The sequence below is a fragment of the Mesoplodon bidens genome (genome assembly GCF_964165515.1).
Source record: "Mesoplodon bidens genome assembly, chromosome: 10".
In the NCBI taxonomy this organism is placed as follows: Eukaryota; Metazoa; Chordata; class Mammalia; order Artiodactyla; family Ziphiidae; genus Mesoplodon; species Mesoplodon bidens.
The window spans coordinates 63,391,471-63,406,081 of record NC_138172.1 but is presented as its reverse complement, the minus strand read 5'-3'; the positions used below and the strand labels follow the sequence as shown (position 1 = coordinate 63,406,081).

The 14,611-nt window shown below is 33.5% G+C and overlaps 1 protein-coding gene across 1 annotated transcript in view; it reads right to left on the bottom strand.

The window, feature by feature from the left end:
- Positions 1–14,611, bottom strand: part of BMP5 (bone morphogenetic protein 5) — a gene marked incomplete at its 3' end in the record, with an annotated part of 117,475 nt that overhangs the window by 92,661 nt on the left and 10,203 nt on the right. The gene's annotated exons all lie outside the window — the stretch shown is intronic.

Genomic DNA, 14,611 nt, shown 5'->3' with positions numbered 1-14,611 from the left:
CAATTTCCACCCAATTCTTGATAATCTACTCTATTAACAAAGTCTAAATTGTATTCCATTAAATTACATATACTTCCTATCAAGTGTTTTCTCTTGAACTTAGGGTCAAAGAACATTCTGAAGCCTTTTGCAGCACACATGGTAATTGTCAAGATCTGTCAGTGCTGTAGTTTTCTTCTTGTTTTTAGAGCAAAGCTTCCGGTTTCTCTCAAATACATCTCCTTTTCTTAGAGGACCTGGATTCAAATTGCAGCTGCCATTTACTAGTTGGGCAACTTTGACCAATAACTTAACTTTTCTATATTTTAATTCTCTGTAAAACGGGGATTAATAATAGTATTTATATAATAATGGTGTTGTTGAGGATTAAATGAGATAATAGATATAAATTGTTTAGAACATGCCTGGTGAATGATAAGCAGTAGATAAGAGTTAATTCTTTTCACCTGACATGAAGCCTATACACATATAGAGGTGGGTTTATATACATTTATAGACAATATATGCATTATAGATTTCTTATATACATATCTATTCCTCTCCCTCTTTCCCTTCCCTCATCCCTAACCGGGGGTGCTGGGCCCCGATCACACATGCAGGCTCTTGTATTTCCACACCACTCTACCCCACAGAGTTCTATTCCAGATTCTATCCAGTGCAAGCCTGACCCCACATAAACCTTATTTGGTGCATGTTTTCCACCACCGTCTCTGTCTACTCACAGCGATATGCTCTTTTCCAACAAAAGCATTCACAATAATGCTTATCTGAGAGCAGCACTGTCATATGCTATAAGCTAAGTGTTTGTTATCATAAATTCTTTCATCAAATATTTATTTAGCATCTACTAAATGTATACATCTGGAGGCTGTTTGGTGTGGTTGGATAGAATAATTTCCAATCCCATCTTCTTAACTTATTGGTAGTGTGACTTTGGGGAGGTTGTTTAGCCTCTTCAAACCTCAGCTTCCTCATCTGAAAAGGGGGCATAAACAACAAGACGTACATGATATAGTGTAGAATGGTTCAAAGGATAAAATGTATTTTCAGCATCAAGCATCTTGTGGATTGCAAAGCACGGCTGTGGTAAAAGGTGGTTATTACCATTATTGTTTTGATCTTTCTGTTGTGTTTTGTTTGCATCTTTTGCTATTTTAACAGAACAAAGAAAAAGGAGAGCCATTTATGATTTTCTTCTCTTAATTTTCCCCATTCCAAACAGGTAGGCAGGTCTTTGTGTGAACTTCTCTTTCAGGGGATGATTGTGTTTAATGACAGACAAAGAAAACCTTCCTGGCTTTTTTAGGCCTGTAACTTAATGTTACTGATGGGATTATGCTAGGTGTGTCAGAGATGCAGAGAGACTAAATGCTTTGAAGGGAGATGGGCAGGAAGCACAAGATGGAACAGAAAGACTCCCCGAGACCATGGAAGGAGTCCAGAGCCAGGTCCTTCTTGGAGGTAGCGGGTGATAGCACCTCTGAAAGGAGTATGGAAAGTGGGCTTCCAGCCCCAGGGAATATTATTGGAATCTTTCTGGAGAGAGATATTGGCCACAGAGCCACCGGACCTCATAGAAATCTGTGGGCTTGGAAAATAGAGAGGATTTCTGTTTTTCTTAACAAGATTTTGTATCATACTTTAAAACATGTGCCTATATAATTTTGGTAAAAATAAGAATCAACCTAGAAGGATTAAGAATTACAAAAAGTACTTGTTCATTTTAAACACTAGTCATGTCTACATTGTTATTACTCTGATCAGATGTCATTGAAAGCATCTGATAAGAGGCAATCTACCTGTTTCCCCTAGTAAATCACAGGAAAAACGACTTTAAAATTATGAAAATCTTTCCTTTTTTTTTTTTTTTTTTTTTTTGGCGGTACGCGGGCCTCTCACTGTTGTGGCCTCTCCAGTTGCGGAGCACAGGCCCTGGACACGCAGGCTCAGCGGCCATGGTTCACAGACCTAGCCGCTCCGCAGCATGTGGGATTTTCCTGGACCGGGCACGAACCCATGACCCCTGCTTCGGCAGGCGGACTCTCAACCACTGCGCCACCAAGGAAGCCCGAAAATCTCTCTTTTAAAGAGTGGGTTTTGTCAGATTTTTAAGAAGTATATTTTATTGCAAAGATATCTTTAGTGTATCAGTCTACAAAAAAGTTGAAGATTACATTAATTTTCCAGTAAATTCTGAAAAAAAAGACACTAACCCAAATATTCGTATCTCCCGTTATCAAATTTTTTTTTTAAAAATAAACTTCAAGTACCAAGCATCTTTAGTAAAAAAAATTAGAAAAATTTTCTGTTTATATATCCGTTCTCACTGGAATGAAATTGACCTAATTCAGGAACTAAGCTATTTAAAACCTTGCTTTGCAAATAATAGGTGCTCAAGAAAGAGAAAAGAAGGAAGAAAGATTTGCAGAAAACTCTGAAATTTATATGAAATGGAGATAGTAAAAAGATTTTGGTGTAGGTATTTTAATAAAATCTATTTCTGATGATAAAAATACATACTCATTATATACCACTTGGAAAAAACAGTAACAAAATATATAAAGAAGAAAATTAGAAAAACACTATGAATTTAATTTCCAGAGTTTAAGCTAATTAGGAGTTTTGTTCATTTTTTCTCAGGTATTCTGTGATATATTTTTAAAACGTATGCATAAAAGATTATATATTCCTTAACAGTGGTTTGATCCATATCTGTATTATATTCCCTCTTTTTTCAATTAGAGTCTTGGTGCTTATTTTAATTTATATAAGCTCATTATACAACTAGTATGTTAACATTTATATTTTATATTTATTCCAAATATTTTTTTAATCCAACTGGTTGTTGTTCTTCTATTTATTTCTATTCCCCTTTTCTTATGTGGAGAAATTGCTCATTTGTGATATAGTTAAATCTAGCTCTCTTTTTCCCAAGTTTTTTCCACTTCTGTTAACAGCAGAATTTCTTCCCTCAATGAGTGCTTCAAAGTAAACATTAATATGTACAGCATGGTGACTACAGTTAATAATACTGAATTGTATATTTGAAAGTTGCTAAGAGAGTGGACCTTAAAAGTTCTTATCACAAGAAGAAAAATTTGGTAGCTGTGTGTGATGATAGATGTTAACAAAATGTATTATGGTAATCATTTCACAATATATACATATACCAAATCACTATGCTGTACACCAAAAATGAATACAATGTTACATGTCAAAATAAATAAAAATTAATAAATTAAGGTAATTAACTAATAAATATTAATTCCAATTTGATTTTTAAGTGTGCATTTATTGTATATTAAATTATAATTTATGGTAGTGTTTTTTTCTTAGCTATCCTGTTTCATGGATATATACCCTGTTATATACAAATACTATACTGCTTCTACTATCATAGAATTATAATATGTTATAATACTTGATAGGGCTTTACAATGTATATTAACATATGGTAAGATATTCCTAAACTTCCTGTTCAACTAGGTCTTAACTAATTTTAATTTCAAGATGAACTTTATATATTTTGTCAAGTCCAGGGAAGAAGATCCAGTTAAGGGTTTTAATTGGAATTATAATAAGTCTATATGCATGTAAAAAGACAATACTTTATAACTCTCTTCTCATTCAGGAAATAGTTTGTCTCTGAATTGATTTATACCTTTTTTTTATTTATGTAAAACTTTAGACATAAAGGTTGTACACATTCTCGAGGAGGGTTCCAATTAAACTTTTTACATGTGTTGGTGTTTGTTGTTACTTCTCCTGTCATTGGGGTGTAATTTTTTCATTATAGTTTCTAACTGGCTGTTGTTTATTTTCATGAAATCTGTGCATTTTTAATTTTAGTTTTATTTCTGCACATTTAGCCAAACCAATTTTATTCTAGTACCTTTTCAGTTGATTCCTAAAGTGAACAATAATGTTAATGGTGTATAGTTAGACGTGGCATTTTCCAGAACTCCCAGACTTATGCTAATTATTGATGGTGATAACCAGCACACTTAAGTGTTTCTGCTGTTGTAGTTTTCTTGTTTAGTTTGTCATTTTTTTTAATAAGCTTAATGTGTTAAAATGTTTGTTTTTGACATATGATAGATTTTACCGTGTGAGTAAAATATCTTTCTATTCCCAGTTCTCTCTCTTTCTGCCTCTCACTCTCTCTCTCTCTCTCTCTAACAGGATTGGGAATTGAATTTTATTGTACACCATTAATTTTTTATGAAGATCATTGGTGTACCAAGAGTAGGCTGTTAGAGCAATCCATGCTGGGTCTAGGAAAGAAAGGGATTCATTAAAGACAATAATAAAACCAACTATAAGTCATTCTGCTTTTCATTATCACCATGCCTCAGCAATTCTCAGTGATAAAATACTCCTCTCAGAAAAAATATTGTGTTGATCAGAGTTCAAAAAATTGCTGTTATTACTGTTGCATCTTCATAATTCATATGTGAGTTTCAAATTAGCACATTTTTATTATGTATCCTTTAATAAACATTTCAATATGTGGATGTTAATGTGGAGAACTGCTGGTTATACAGTAAATCCCAATGCACATGGGTGAGTAAGAAGTTAAGTTCAGTTATATTTTTTTCTTTACAATCACTGTGCTTTCATTTTTATACCGAATATATTGTTTAAATACAGGAATGCATAGTGTCACATCACTTGGAGACAAATAGCACCCAGAGTGAGCCTGAACAATTCTGAACTACTCTGAACTTCAGAAGTTTTTACCAAATATAACAGAATTTTATTATAAATTTTCTGAATATGAAGATGTTTTAGCACAAAATTTTCAAATATGAAAACTTTTGAAAACCACTAGAAATAATCCAAAGAAACACAAACAGACAGTATTGTAATTTTCAGAAAAGTGAAATGGGATTTTTATGAGTCTCAAATTTATCCTTTTGTTTTAAGACCTTCCTTAACTATTTGTATATCTATTGTTGTGCTGAAAGAAACTTCTCAAAATTATAATTTACAAAAATTATACTTTGATCAAGTAGGAGTAAGATAGATTGATGAAAATGGCTATACTGATACTGAAAATAATTATAATGTAATTGTAAATTACAAATTACAAAAATGATATACAAAGATTGCTTTTAACAAAATCATTGACAAAGTTGCAGAAGAACTCTAATCTTGTTTCTTAAGTATTTGACCAATATTGATATTGGTCAGTATTTTTCTTTATTTTCCTTTATTTCCAAAAATGTATTAATGTAATTTAAAAGTGTTAATCAAGTACCCCTTTTCTTATTATACTGTAATTTTTAATTTTTTTATTATTTTATTAAAATACATATGTATATATATATATGTTTATATACATCATTCAATAGGAAATTGTTCACTGTATTTTCTTTGTGGTCTTATTTTACTGGCTTGATTCCATTATTATTATTGAAAATAATTTGTCAGACAGAGGAGCCAGGTGTATGACTCTGATTGTCAATATTTTAGGTATGCCATCAATCAAGATTATGTAAGTCTTTGAATTGACAGATTCCCTGATACTAAACCATCCATTCATTTTTAGGATCAAACTCATTTGGTAAATATACATGACTATTTTAAATTAATTTCAATTTTCAATTATTTTAAATAAGACTTTGCCACAGGATTCTTGATTTTGATTTGCAAGTAATTTTAACTTAGATTTCTGCCATGCAGAAAAGAACTCTTTTTCATATTTTCCTATCCAAGTTTGCTAATTTATTAAAAATTACTTTGTAGCTATTTTTTTTAGCATTCTGGACCAGTTTATTTAGCATTTGCATTTCTGTTTCTTAATTTGTTCACTCCCCTGCCCCAAATGACAAAGCTCCAAATCTTTGAAAAAATAATATTTTAATCAAATTTTCAATAACTACCAGTGTTGTTTACCTATTCATATTTCTCATTCTTGAGCTATCTCATTAAGATTTTCAACTTATTAGCATAGAATTAACGTAGTACTCCATAAAGTGTTGTCTTTATAATTATATATCATTTATCTATTTGTTTCCTTTCCATTTTATTTATTTATTTATTTATTTATTTATTGTATAATAATATTTGCCAGACCCTCACTGATTACTTGGTCTTTCACATTAACATCATTTAAATGAATTAATTCATAGTTTGTCTTCTAATTCCATAAATTATTTTTATTTCTGTACATTATCCTTTCAGGACTTAATGGGGCATGTTGAATAAAATACTTAATTCAGTAACCTGCATTCATTTCTATTTTTTTTTTCCTTTTAGTATGAAAGCTCTAAAGGCATGAATTTATCCTAAAGTATAGCTTTGGCAACCATTCTTATGTTTTGATAAATTTTCATGTATGGTATTTTCTAAAATTTATTCCTTAAACATTTAACTTCTCTCTTAATTTAGTGAAGAAATTTATTTATTTATTTATTTATTTATTTATACATTTATTTATACATTTATTTATTTTACTTATTTATTTTTGGCTGTGCCAGGTCTTCATTGCTGCCCACAGGCTTTCTCTAGTTGCAGTGAGTGGGGGCTTCTCTTCGTTATGGTGTGCAGGCTTCTCATTATGATGGTTTCTCTCGTTGCAGAGCACAGGCTCTAGGCACGTGGGCTTTAGTAGTTGTAGCACGTGGGCTCAGTAGTTTTGGCTCACAGGCTCTAGAGCACAGGCTCAGTAGTTGTGGTGCATGGGCTTCATTGCTCCACAGCATGTGGGCATGTGGGATCTTCCCGGTCCAGGGCTTGAAACCCCATCCCCTGGATAGACAGGTGGATTCTTAACCACTGCACCACCAGGGAAGCCCAAGAAATTTATTTTTAAATAGAGTTATTATGTATTTTATGAATATTCAATTGTAAATACGGCATATAAAATATCTGCCTCTTTGTAACGTACTTTCACAAGTAAAACCTGCTATTAGTTCTGTGGCTTTTGACAAATGCAGAGGTCTGTGACCACCACCACAACCAAGATTCACAACAGTTCTATCAACATCCTTCAGCTTCTCTCTAATCAAACTCTTGACTATCTTTACTCACTGGCAAACACTCATCTGTTCCCTATCTCTATAGTTTTGCTTTTCCTAGAACTTCATATAAATAAAATCATACAATATGGGTCTGCTGGTTTTTCACTTAGAAAAATGTAATTTAAATTCATCTATATCTTAACATGTATCAATAGTTCTTTCCTTTTTATGGTTGAGAATTCCATTGAATGGATGTACCACCGTCTGTTTAACCATTCAGCCACTGAAGGACATTTAAGTTCTTTGCACTTTGGGGCAATTATGAAGAGAGCCTCTGTAAACATTTATGCACAGGTTTTTATGTGAACCTAGTATTTCATTTCTCTATAGTAAATACCTAGAAGTGAAATATCGGGGTCACGATGGATAGTGTATGTGTAATATTATAAGAAACTGCCAAGGTTTTTTTCAAAGTGGCTGTGTCACTTTGTGTTCCTACCAGCAGTTTATGAGAGTTCCATATCTTTACCAGCACTTGCACTGGGAGGTTTTGTTGTTTTGTTTTTTCCTTTTTCCTTTTTAACTATTTTTATGATGTGTAGTGCTATCTTATTGTGCTTCTAAATAGCATTTCCCTAATGATTGATGATGTTGAGCATGGTTTTATGTGCCTATTGGCTTTCCATAACTTTTATAATATTTTGAATTTATGTATCATCCAATTAGTGATTTATGTAAACAGTCCATGGAATCTCAGAAAAAGTATGTACTCTACACAATTTGATACATGTCAATATATTTCAAAGTACAATCCTTGATATATGTCAATTAATTTAACTTCATTAATTGTATTAGCCAGGTACATTTTTGTTTTATATTTGTGTGAGTGTGTGTGTGTGTGTGTGTGTGTGTGTGTGTTCTATCACGCAGTTTTAATTTTATGGTAGGATTTCATGCTACAAATTTGTTTTTATCAATTTTTACTTACACTTTTAACAATTTTTCTTTTGTGCACTTTGATTTATTACTTCCCATACAAAGATTTGGCAATGCTGGAGTTTTGTTGTTTTATATAGTCCATGATCATAGTGACTTGCTCTGTTCGATGTCATTCATTTTTACTTGGACCTTAGACTCGCTGGTATAAAATTCTGACCCTTAATTTCTTCTGCTTGTATATCTGTGATATACATACTTTATTCCTTGATTCAGAATTTATCTAATTATTTGATTGTCACTTTAGCTGAGTTATTTTTGCAGTTAGGACACAATCGTACTAATATTTGGATTTCTAACTGTTGCTTAAATGTCTTTTTTTAAAACTATACACTATGATACAGTATTGAACTTTTCAGGGCTAAGAGATATTGATAAGATGATGAACACATGTAATGAAAAATCATGACTTAAAGACCAGATTTAGCCAAAACAAAAGTGCAGGCATATCCTGACAGTCTTCCTAAATCTCAGATGTAGCTATCAGCCAAGAAGGTACTAAAGAGGTCAAGGTGATAGAAGTGGGTCATGAGTATTCCACATCATTGTGATCATTTAAACAAGGGCTGATGGCAAAAGTAATTCCAAACCATCTTGGGATTCTGTGAAAAAGATTTAGACTCAATAAACAAACTTGATACTAAACTAGAAAGTATGTTTTTTTGTGGGTAAATGCAGGCAATGGCTAATCAATTTAAAAATAATGTGCATATTTACTTAGTGCTCTTTCTCTCCAATCCTCAAATGCCACCTTTAAATATTATAATCAATGAGATACTTATACCCCTCTGCCAGCCCTGTTCTTAGGTCATCTGTAAATGCATGTTTTATAATTAAATTACAAGATATTATTTGGGTGTAAGGTTATTTAGACCAAATTTATTTGTTCAGCTGACTTTAATTCTCAAACTGTGGTTCCCTGAAGACTATGAATTCCCCATTCTTCTTGATTTCTATTCCAGGAATCAGCTACATTGCACCTTTAAGCGGTTATTTCTAGAGTGGGATGTGGATGGAATATTTTCCAAACTCTTAAATAACGGAGTGTTTTCCCATGACTGTTATACACAAATGACAAGTGAGGTGGAAAGCGAGAAATCAAAGCATAAAAATTGTAAAAATTAGAAGTGAATAATTATTAAATACCTAAGCACAGGAGGAATTTCTAAGCATAAGCAACAATGAGATAAGGTAACTAGAAAAATGAACAAAAATATCAAAATAGGACTTCCCAGAGAGACGATATATATGGCCAATAGATATATAAAAGAATCGATCTTGGAAGAAATACAAATTCAAAAAAAGACGTTTAAGATTATCAAGAATGTTAATATATTAGATTTAATTTAGGTTTCAGTATGATAAAATAGTTCTAGCATTTACTGTTGGTGCAAATAGTAATTGAAAGAAGTTTACTGAAAAAAACTTTAGTAATATCTTTCAGGAGATTTAAAAGACAATTATATCTTTTTTTCTATTAATTCACTTTTTAAGAACAGACTCTACGAAAAATGATCAGAAATTGTCAAAAATGTTTATGAACACTTATATAGAGAGAGATATTCATTGTAATGGAATATATAATAGTAAAAACTGGAAAAATTACATGCCCAACTATAAAAGAATGTTTATACAAATGAATTTTTCAGCTGAAATATTACTGTCATTAAAAATATGCCCATAAAGAGCACACAAAGAAATGAGAAAAGTCATATACTAAAAAATCAAGAATAAACTAAGGGTACAACATTGCATAAACATTGCTCAACTCTATGAAAAATGTATGTTTGAAAAGTATGGAAAGAAATATCTAAAAATATAAACAATGGTCATTCTAGATAATAGAATTTAAACATTTTCCTTCTTTTTTAATATCTCATTAACTTTTTATATTGAGTACATATCAAAACAATAACATTTGGATATATTGGATTAAGGAAACTATATCATCAAAAATAATTTCAATTGTTCCTCTTTCGTTTTTCTTAATGTCATGGATTTTTTTCTTTTTCTAAATTTCTTTTTTTAAAAAAATATCTTTATTGGATTATAAATGCTTTACAAAGTTGTGTTAGTTTCTGCTGTACAACAAAGTGAATCATCTATATGTATACATATATCCCCATATCCCCTCCTTCTTGAGCTTCCCTCCCACCCTCCCTATCTCACCCCTCTAGGTCGTCACAAAGCATAGTGCTGATCTCCCTGTGCTATGCAGCAGCTTCCCACTAGCCATCCATTTTACATTTGGTAGTGTATATATGTCAATGCTACTCTCTCACTTTGTCCGAGCTTCCCCTTCCCCTCCATGTCCGCAAGTCCGTGCTCTACGTCTGAGTCTTTACTTCCTGCTTCTTTTTAAAGTGGTCATGGTGTCAGCAAATTAGCTTATCATAATGCTCTGCTTGCCATATTTCCGAAATGGCTTTTATATAATAGGATTTCAACGTGGAAGAGCTTTTGTCAGAGTGAGTTCCCTGTAACCTCAGGTACCCATGGTGCTCTGTCAGAAGAGTTCCAGAGTCCACCTTGCACAGGAAACTCTATAACCCACATCTTCCTTGCAGAGATTCACCATGCCCGTTAGCATAATAAAGATACTGAGAAGTCTCCTCTTGGAAATATCAAACCCTATTTAATTACTGTTTCTCAGCATCCTTCAAATTTATTTGACTATAAAATTTCAGATTCACTCCCTAGAAGGACTTGAAATACTTTCAATGAAATCACCTTACAAATACTAAGAATTCTGATTAAAAAGAGTCAGTGATTGAAAGTGCCCAAGAAATTTAAACAATCTTGATTCAGCATGGGCTTGAGTTATTATATGTCAATGAGTTAGTGAAATTAAAATTAAATATGATTTTTGATCCTTTTATAAACAATAATTTTATCTTCTGACCTTCTAAGTACATCTCAGTCTAAATATTTAGAGGTAAGATATTGAGATCATTCACACTTCCCCTTACATTACAATCAGGCAATGCGTTGATTGGGTAGGAACAGTTAAGTAAAGGGAGGAAGAGAGAGAAAGAAAGCAGAAATTTTAAAAAGAAACAGGTGCCATCTTAGATGCTCAGCTTTACTCTGCAGCTACTGCTTGACTTGCTTTTCAACGCAGAAATTAGTCCTCAGGCATTTTGCTAAGAGTTGATACATGAACAATCATCCCTGCTTTTTACAAGCCCTTTTTTGATTTCTTGGCTTGGTATTGAAGCTGAGGGCAGCTGAAACTGAGGGCAACTGCCCTCAAACACTTCATCCCAGAAATACTTTCTCTTGGAAAAAAAAAATTAATTATCCCAAGGTCTTAGCTTTTAATTGATAAAACACATGAGGAACAGAAATAATAGATTTAAATTTGGTGTGATGTAGGGGCAATGAGTGAATTATATGAAAGGCACTCACTTTACACGTGCAAGAGATTAGGGCTGTAGCTGCTACAGATCAAGAGATATGCATTCAGTGTGGAGTGTTCAGTGTTATATAGCATACAGAGGAGACTTCAGCCACAACTAGCAGGATGGAGCAGAGGCTAGCTGCCAGAGTTCCCATCTGCAACAGCAGGAATTTCCTCACTTGTAGGTAGATGGTCCTGTAGCCCAAACTTCTAGTCTAGTAGGTATCTCATGACATTCACTGACCAGTCCAGGATTGGGTCAGAAAAGCTGTGACAAGGCACTCCTCCTTAGGTGCAGGGCAGCCCTGTTATGTGTCCTTCTACACTGGCCAGCACTTTGGTGGTTTTCCAGCATCCAAATGAACTCACGATTATTTATTCCAACCTCCAACCATTGTTTCTGAGGCCTATTACTGTTTGCAACTTTGAAATTCTACCTCTTTTCTAATTTACCAAACGTTACTCCTGTTCATCCCAAATCTGTCTTTTGAAGTTGGGAATCAACATAAATCCCCTTTCCATTCCTCATTACTGGCCAGCTGGTTGCATGGCACAAAGGTCAGTATCACCGGTGTCTTCAGAATGCTTGCCTCCCTCTGCCTTGTGAGTATTATGAGGATTTGTCTCCTTCAGAAGGCCAAAACATCCCAGTTCAGAAGAAGGCCTGGAGGAGCCCAACTCCAGGGATAACACTCTTGGTAAATTCATCACTAGAATTTTTTTTTTTTCCTAAAACGTAAAGCATTACTAATGAAGTAAAAATATTCCAAATCCAATATGGGAAATGTTGGAAAAATATGTAGAACTTGGTAGAATTCAAACCATGTCCCAACCAACAGTCTTCCCAACAGCATCTACAAAGACAACACAGTACAGCAGGGAGCAGCTTAGATTCTGAATCCAGTTCCTCCTCTTACAAGATGTAGTATTTCGGACCAATGCCTTAACATCTCTGAGTCTCAGTTTCCTCATCTGTAAAATAGGGTAATTTTGTGGGAATTAAATGTTAGCACTTGAAATGCTATTAGCACTCTGTCTGGTAATTTATAAGCACCAAATAAGTGTTAACTGTGGAAGACAGTGAATTTCAGTAGAGCAGAAATCATTATGAACCTTAAGGGCTTCTTTTATCATTTCACTTTGATGATCTGGTGTTTGTTGATATGAACTCACAGGTAAACACCAGTCAGAGGCATGGTGCCCCAGGAGACTTAGATCCACATTTTTCTGTATAAGTTCATTTCATGGTCACAGCAGATTGTTGGTAAAGAGTAAAACAGTGGTAAAATATTTGTCAATGTTTCTCAACAATCAAGTTGAAGTAATAATGGTCTAATGCTCAGGATCCTGAGTAGATTCAAAGACATGTATCCAAGAGGTCTGTATACCAATTCTTGGAATTCTGTGTTATTCCCTACATGATAAAATGTGTCTTCAATGACTCATTATATCCTGAATCCACATCATGTGCAGTGTGTACAGTGACAAAGGAGACACTGAACACAAGCTTGTTAGCACACAAATTAAGAAGTAAGTTAGGGTCTGGGGTCAAGATTTAGACAGATCAAATAACTTAAAGTTGAAAAATTGTATGACCTTTACCCCTATTTCCTAAGTACAGCACAAATAAATAATGAATGTTTAAGCCACACTTAGGTCTGGAACGTGCAGTAAGCATGCACTGTAAAATGTGAACCTTCTTTTGAGATATTTCCCCTAAAATCACCTAGTGATTTTAGGGGAATTATCTCCTATTGGTAAAGTGCTACCCGCTACACAGCAGGTTTCAGAGTCCCTAACATTTGCTGAAGATTAGTTCTACCTCTGCCTTATGCTTTTTGGACTAACAGGCTTCCTTATGTTCTGTTTGCTGGTAAGAAGCTTTTTTTAAAAAATTGTCTTTAAAGTAATTTAGGTTTGAAAACTATTTTCTCTGCACACAAGAAATTAATTCTGCCTGGTTATTTCAACAACAAAGCAACACATTCTTTTAGATAATGTTTGTTAGTGCTTTTCTTTTTACTTGGTGCTGGAATTTTTGTGTGATTTCTTGAAAGTTGGTGACATTGAGCAAAAGAATCCTGGCACAAGAATCAAGAACTCTGGGCCTGGACCTGGCTCCTCTTGCCCTGTGATCTTGGCAGTGGGACAGGCAGAGTCTTTCCACAGTGCCTGACCCAACAGTAGGTAGTCAGTTCCATTTGCCCAATGACTGAATGAATGACCTCTCAGATCTCCAGTGCTCACAGATGTGTATTGTGGGGTCATATCCACTTCCCTGAGTGCTGGATGCTAAAGTGATGTACAAAAGTGAAAACGATGATTATTGTTGTTAGAAGTTGCACTGTTGTTTATATATATCAAAAGTAGGTTACCTAGCTAAAAAGTAGTGACAAAGAACAAAAAAATGTATAGCCAGACAGATCATGGTCCCAGTACTGATTCTGACATTTACCAGGTTGGTGACCTTTGTTAGTTATTTAACCTCTGATGAGTCTCAATTTTCACACCAATAAATGGAAACAGAAAAATATTTACCCATAAAACTGAGACAGAGATTAACTAAAATAATGCATGTAAATCACTTAGTCCTGTTCCCGGCACAGGAATTATATTTAATTGTTGTCACTGTTGCTACAACTATACTATCATTTAAAATTATGTGACAATGTCATATACTTTAAATGTATCACATACACACATGAAAAAACAATGATAAACAGCTTGCTTAATTCTGATAAATTCTCCCTCCAAGTAAATAACTGTAAAATGCTAACTGTTTTTGATATGGCAGTATGGAACAAAAAAATCCTAATTGTTGATTTGAACATGCCAATAAATTTTGGAATCCATATTTTAGTTTAAGAACTTCACTCACCACAATGAAAACTTAGCAAAGAACATCATAATGACTTATCTTTAGCATGTTATCAAATAATGAAAAAACAATAAATCCATATTTTCCCACTCAACATATTAGGAAATATCATAAGTCTATGTGATGACTTTACAATATGGATACTGTAATCAGAAGAGGTCCACAGTTCATGCATGGCCTTTTGTGTGACTTTTTGGATAAAACTCATAAATTCCCATCCTGCTTTAAAATATTATAACAAAAAGCAATTCAGGAAAATTAATAAAAATATCTGACTGTCATCTGAAAAAACAAAAGAAAAACCCAAAGAAATAGTCTAGGAAAGTCAAAATGCTTAAGGCTGAATTGTTTGAAATAGAAACAAAGTGATAA